At 35.2% G+C, this 7,104-nt stretch overlaps 1 protein-coding gene across 1 annotated transcript in view; it reads left to right on the plus strand.

Moving 5' to 3' along the window:
- The window catches only part of LOC127840472 (uncharacterized), a 58,571-nt gene that overhangs the window by 49,774 nt on the left and 1,693 nt on the right, over positions 1-7,104 (plus strand). The gene's annotated exons all lie outside the window — the stretch shown is intronic.

Raw genomic sequence — 7,104 nt, forward strand, 5'->3', positions numbered from 1 at the left:
GTTATTTCGTGGTTAAAAAAAGACTTTCATGGACGTGGTAGTTAATGCATGACTTTCTCAGTTTGGAAACAATAAATATGGAATTTGTGTAAGTTATTTTCCAGTGTGTTTGTATTTAATTTGTGGATCGTTTAACCCTTAAAATCAATAAAAAATAATGTCCCGCGAATAATAGTGTTTTTGCAGTGTATAAATAAGTGAAGTGTACGAGAATGATATGATATGATTTCACAGAAGGTAAAATGGCGTCTATTCTTGTGTATATCGTGTTTTCAGTACAACTTATTTTACTTGATGATCAATAACTCTAACCCTTCTCCAGCTCGATGCTTTCCAACTTACCGATACAGACACCTCAGAAACACAACACCGCAATAATTTCTGTCATCCCCATGCAGGCCTTGAGTTTTTGTAAAGCTGTAAGATATTTAATTAAGCCTATTTGATTGGAATCTATTCCATCTAATGCCGTATAGAGTCTTATTGCGAGGAGGTGTTAAGTTTTCATTGAGTATACAGTGTTGTTTTTTTAGTCAAAACAGGCCCCGTCACAAAGGAGCATGATTTACATAAAACCACCATTTTTTCACAGGATATTATGCGTTCTTGTTAGTTTCATGGAATAAATGCATTTTGTTTCATGGAGTTAACGAGTATTGAAAAGTGTAAAGAAAAATAATTAAATTGGAAAATTTGTATGGGAAAATAATTAAAACAAGCAAATTCGTTGAATTGATAGCACACACCAATATGCTTCTGGACACAAAAGTATTATATTTGACACTCAAAACAACAATGTTTCAAGATACAAAGGGCCAAAACTCTGTTATGAACAGATGGTGTACACTGCCATTTGGCGTGCATCATCCTCTTATCCATATATATTCTCATTTCATGTTTCAATAAAATCGGCCAAAGCACTTCAAAAATATGGCTCCGGACACACAAAAAGCATTTTCAAGATACAAAGGGCCATAACTCTATTATTAACGGATGGTGTACAATGCCATTTGGCGTGGATCATCCTCTTATCCATATGCATACTCATACCAAGTTTCAATGAAATCCGCCAAAGCACTTACAAGATATGGCTCCGGACAGACGGGCGGACGGACGGAAAGACGGACGGACGGAAGGACTGACAGACAACGCAAAACAGTATCCCTCCGCCTATGGCCTAGGGATAATAAAAAGTACAGAATCTCGTATTGAGCACATCTAAACTCACAAATTCGCACTGAAAGAAGCCCAAACACGTTTTAATAATATTATATTTCTTCTTCGATAAACATATAAGAAGTTTACAGTATATTCACTGTATTCTGTTATATAAGTTAATATTATTTGCTCTTGAAAGCCCTTTATAAATTTAAGCACCGACAATGGAAGCCATATGTCTTATCAGGCATTATTATAATAATTTTCATTGTTCAAACATTTCTACGTAAAGGATCAATCTGAAGTTTGGCATGCACATTGAGGATAGATGAAAAATGATAAGGAAGTGCATATTTTTTGCGTTTTAAACAGTTCAGGTTGTTTTATAGGTTACATTATACTAAATAATTGTTTCATGTAGGGCTGTACTGACTAAAAAAATCATATTTTACTCGAAGCCATGTTTTACACTTTAGACTGGTGTTCTGGCTTTATCTCTTGGATATATTGGAAGGGAAAGAAAAGGTGCTCAGTATTTAATCCCTGACATATGATAAAGTTAGAGACTAAAGTACAAGTTTGACCTGAAAACAGTTACATTGCACTAGAAAATGGCCGCAAAATTTAAGGCGCAAAAGAAGTAGAGTTTGATTTGAGTAAAGTTAATGTTTGGTTTTAACATGACATATCTTTTTTATTGCTTAAATTGATTCAACTTAGAATGAACTTTCAGTAAAAGTTTGGTTATGGTGGTCTCTATGTTCAAAATGTTGCATTTATTTTCTCTTTAAGTTGACGCTTTTACATTGAATTATATAGGGAAATCATTTAGTATATTGTGGCCTTTAATTAATTTAGCTTACACTAACAAGGGCGAGAACTGTCAATATGTACCAGCAGTGAGTTGTTGCCATTAAATTGTTTCATATTTTACTAATTTGTAATATATCTTACAACTTTTATGACATGATGGTTTACTTTGGAACTGTTGTCTAGTGTGAATTTAAACAGAGTTTAACACCAAAGACCTGTAAAGGCATGGTAAAAATGATGTGTGTGTTTTTGTAACTTTGGGAATACATTAATATGAAGTTGTTGCCTCCCATTTATTATTATCCCCCGCCATAGGTGGATAGATATTGTTTTGGCATTGTCTGTCCGTCTGTCTTTCCGTCCATCCATTTGTTCGGAGCCATATCTTGGAAGTGCTTTAGCGGATTGCATTGAAACTTGGTATGAGTATATATATTGATAAGAGAATGATGCACGCCAAACGGCGTTGTACACCATCTGTTTATAACAGAGTTATGGCACTTTGTATCTTGAAAAAATGCTTTTTTGAGTGATAAATATAACACTTTTGTGTCCAGAAGCATATTGGCAGGGGATATCAATTCAACGAATTTGCTTGTTGAAACTTGTATCAACAGTAAATCCTCTGTGAATGAATTGTAAAAGTTAACCGTTTATGATTATGAGAACAATAAACCATTTATTACTTTTAACAAGATGATTTTCCATTCTTTTTTGTTGTTATGCAGGAAAAAACTGGCTTAAGACATGAGCCACACTGTGGAAAAATAGGGCTTAATGCATGTGCTTAGATTGTAGTCCCAGATTAGCCTGTGCAGTCCGCACAGGCTACTTAGGGACAACAATTACCTCTTTAAAGGTATGTTTTGTTGAAAATAAGTATCTTCTTTTGTGAACATCCAGTATCGTCAGAAAGTGTCCTCCATGATTTGCTTATGTGGATTTAACATGCTAATCTGGGAAGAAAGCTTCTAATATTGATGAGCGGCAATTTGGCTTATAAAATTACACTGAAAGTTATAGTAAGAATAATAATTATGAATTTACAGGTTATTAAAGCATTAGCCAACACTTTTAATGTTTTAATACGAAATGGTTTAAAGGGGCCTTTTCACAGATTTTGGCATTTTTTTAACTTATTCATTAAATGCTTTATATTGATAAATGTAAACATTGGATCGTAAAAGCTCCAGTAAAAAATCAAGAAAAAAATTTTAAAAAAGGAAAAGAACATTGCCCGGAGCAGGTTTCGAACCAGTGACCCCTGGAGTCCTGCCAGAGTCCTGAAGTAAAAACGCTTTAGCCTAGCTGAGCTATTCCGCCGAGTACACAAACTTAATGTATTTTATACCTTATATAAGCAATCTTCGTAGTTGCACAAATTTTAACGACAAAAACAGAACTCTCCAAATTATTCAATCGTTTCGTGTTGCAACGCTTTATAATTTTTAGGTTTTAAAATCGTCAAAAGATGCATATAATGGCTATATTAGAGCATGGTTAATGTTCAGTATTACTGTTTCCTCACAAATATCATAACTAAAACGAAAACTTACGAATCTGAAACAACTTTTTTTTGGTCGGTCTGTCGGTCGGTCCATCCACCAGGTGGTTTGTGGATGATAACTCAAGAACGCTTGGGCCTAGGATCATGAAACTTCATAGGTACATTGATCATGACTCGCACATGACCCCTATTGATTTTCAGGTCACTAGGTCAAAGGTCAAGGTCACAGTGACCCGAAATAGTTAAATGGTTTCCGGATGATAACTCAAGAACGCTTATGCCTAGGATCATGAAACTTGATAGGTAGATTGATCATGATTCGCAGTTGAACCCTATTGATTTTGAGGTCACTATATCAAAGGTCAAGGTCACAGTGACCAGAAATAGTTAAATGGTTTCCGGATAATAACTCAAGAACGCTTATGCCTAGGATCATGAAACTTGATAGGTACATTGATCATGACTTGCAGATGACCCTTATTGATTTTCAGGTCACTAGGTCAAAGGTCAAGGTCATGGTGACCTGAAATAGTAAAATGCTTTCCAGATGATAACTCAAGAACGCTTATGCTTAGGATCATGAAACTTCATAGGTACATTGATCATTACTCACAGATGACCCCTATCGATTTTGAGGTCACTAGGTCAAAGGTCAAGGTCACCGTGACCCGAAATAGTAAAATGGTGTCCAGATGATAACTGAAGAACGCTTATTCCTAGGATCATGAAACTTGATAGGTAGATTGATCATGACTCGCAGATGACCCCTATGGATTTTAAGGTCACTAGGTCAAAGGTCAATATCATGGTGACCTGAAATAGTAAAATGGTTTCCGGATGATAACTCAAGAACGCTTATGTCTAGGATCATGAAACTTCATAGGTACACTATTCATGACTGGCAGATAACCCCTATTGATTTTCAGGTCACTAGGTCAAAGGTCAAGGGCACAGTGACAAAAAACATATTCACACAATGGCTGTCACTCCAACGGAGAGCCCATATGGGGGGCATGCATGTTTTACAAACAGCCCTTGTTTTATAAATATTTACTGGTTAAAATTTACAATGCATTATTTGCCAAAAAAAGTGTTTGATAGGTTGCAACAATGAGTTACTTGCCTTATTAAGCTGTATAAGTTGAAACTTAGTACAATCAAAATACAAATCAAAAATTATAAATTGTTAAGTATTTGTGTTCACGTATAACTGATTATGACTTTTATTTAAATTAGAAACCGGATGTTTGCGAAGACAATATCACTATACTGCTTTTATATCCTTATGCACACACTTTCAACGCCAGTGACTAAACTTTACATCTGAGGTCTGTCTTACAAAAACAATTGCATAAAATGTAGACATCAATCGATTCAATATCACGTACATATAAAAAATTTAACCAGAATAGGCTATAATTACTAGTATAATGGCCCCTGGTAGCAAGACAGAATATCATATACTTAATTCACCATAGACTTTCATCTGTTTTTGCATTTCTGTCTAATCCATAGGCAAAACGTGTGTGATCAAGTACTCATATACTTACAGTATTGTGTCTTATGACTTGTTGTATTGTCTATTGCATGTTGTTTAGTCTCGCGTAATAAGATGTGCACATTTAAATATGTACAGTCTCATATTTTAAGTTGTTCAGTGTCATGTTAAAAGTTGTATTGTTTTACAGTTAAAATTGCCGAGTATCAAATTAAAAATTATGTAGTCTTTCATTTTAAGTTGTTACCGTAGGTTTCCACGTATAGCGCGCACCCGTGTATAGCGCGCAGGCTGTTTTTTAAATGCAAAAAGGGAGAAAAAAAATATTTAAAGACAATAAAACCACCAATTCGGACTGAAAATGGCCGCCATTGTACTATTGCACAATCCAATAATCTGGGGCATTGGAAAGCTTAATTAAGCATTCAAAATAGGAAGGGTCATTATGATTAGGAGCATGGGTTGCATAGCACTATACTTTTCTGACAATTTTGTAATTTTCTAGCAAAAGATTAAAAGTCCACGTGCATTTCCTGAAAAACGTGAGAAAAAAAGAATAGTGTACATCGTGTGATTTTTCCTCGGGGAAAGCATGGGCATTACCGGTAAATTTGAATGTCGCATGGGAGACGGGGATACAGTTGTTGAGGTACACCACTGTTCAACATTCAATATTTATACACACAAAATGCATTTGCATATCTTCACGGTCTCAAGTGTCAATTAGTGTCTCAAATGTCAATTAGCGTCTTAACAAGTCGTGGCACATATTACTCAATAACATCTGCCAATTATGAAGTGAAAAATGACCCCCTTTCACACCTACCGTACATGCAAAAAAGACCTCATTCGCACCTACCCTTGCCTGCTCTCCGGAATGTCGACAACAATCCCCATCGGAATTCATCAATTAAGAAGTGTAAACACAAACAAAGAAATGTCCGCAAGTTTATTCAAACATATTTATTTTTTACCAAAACTTCTTCTACCGCATTCATATCTACCAGTTGTTTCGACAATGGCCCCTCAGTCTGTACGATTATAGGGTGGTAGTTTTCTGGAAAAAAACATGGCGGCTATTTTGATTATTTATGATTACACAACATATTTTTTACCAATCTAGCAGCCAGGATGGCGTTGTATCAATGTATAGCGCGCACCAGCTTTTTAATTTGAATTTTGGAGGTAAAACACAGCGCGCTATACGTGGAAACCTACGGTAGGCTTATCTAGGCAGACACTTAGTGCACAATTTATAAAGCCCTGTTTTCTCGGTATGAGGCTCAAAGTAAATCCTCCTACAGTCTGTTACAGAGTTGTACAAGATGAAACCAGGTGAGCCTTGTTATGGGAAAAGGGTGCTTAATGCATGTTATGTACCATCCACAGATTAGCCTGTGCAGTGTGCACTCAGAATTATCAGGGATAATGCTTTCCATTTTTGAGGAAATTTTCGCTTTAAAGAAATTATTTCTAAACAAAAATCATGTCTTGATGGAAAGTGTAGTCTCAAGTTAGCCTGTGTGGACTGCACAGGCAAATGTGGTCCTATACATATTCATTAAGCCCAGTTGTCCTGAATATGGCTCAAGTTTAGTCTGCTTCCAGTCTGTTGGTATTTGTAAATTCTGATTAGAACAAATATAGTATAAAAACCACTATGATTAAAAACTGGTAATTGAGACATCAGTGTACATATCAATGCAAATTTAACATACATATTAAGCAAGTCTAATAGTAGCTCACAATATCCCAATTTAACATAGTTTGCCATTTTTAAAGAGTTGGCTACTCCTTTTTTCATAAAATTAAAAATTTTGAGCCGTATTTTGTTCACAGAATATCATATCAAACACAGTTAATGTTTAAAATAACTTGGACAAAATATTGTTTTGTTATTGGTAACTGAAAATATAGATTTATGGGCGTCATCAAAGTACAGGCAAACTAGTATTGTAATATGATAGTTATTAAGGGCAAATGGCCTGTAACATAATTTTTACTCCATTGTGTATGTGAAAAAAAAGCCTTTTCTTTCCATCTTTATAAAGTACACGTAATAGGCACTTATATGCAAGTGGACTAATAAAATGACAATCTCCACGCAGAGTTGTCGTTCTTTGCTCTC

The sequence above is a fragment of the Dreissena polymorpha genome, chromosome 8, assembly GCF_020536995.1.
Source record: "Dreissena polymorpha isolate Duluth1 chromosome 8, UMN_Dpol_1.0, whole genome shotgun sequence".
In the NCBI taxonomy this organism is placed as follows: domain Eukaryota; kingdom Metazoa; phylum Mollusca; class Bivalvia; order Myida; family Dreissenidae; genus Dreissena; species Dreissena polymorpha.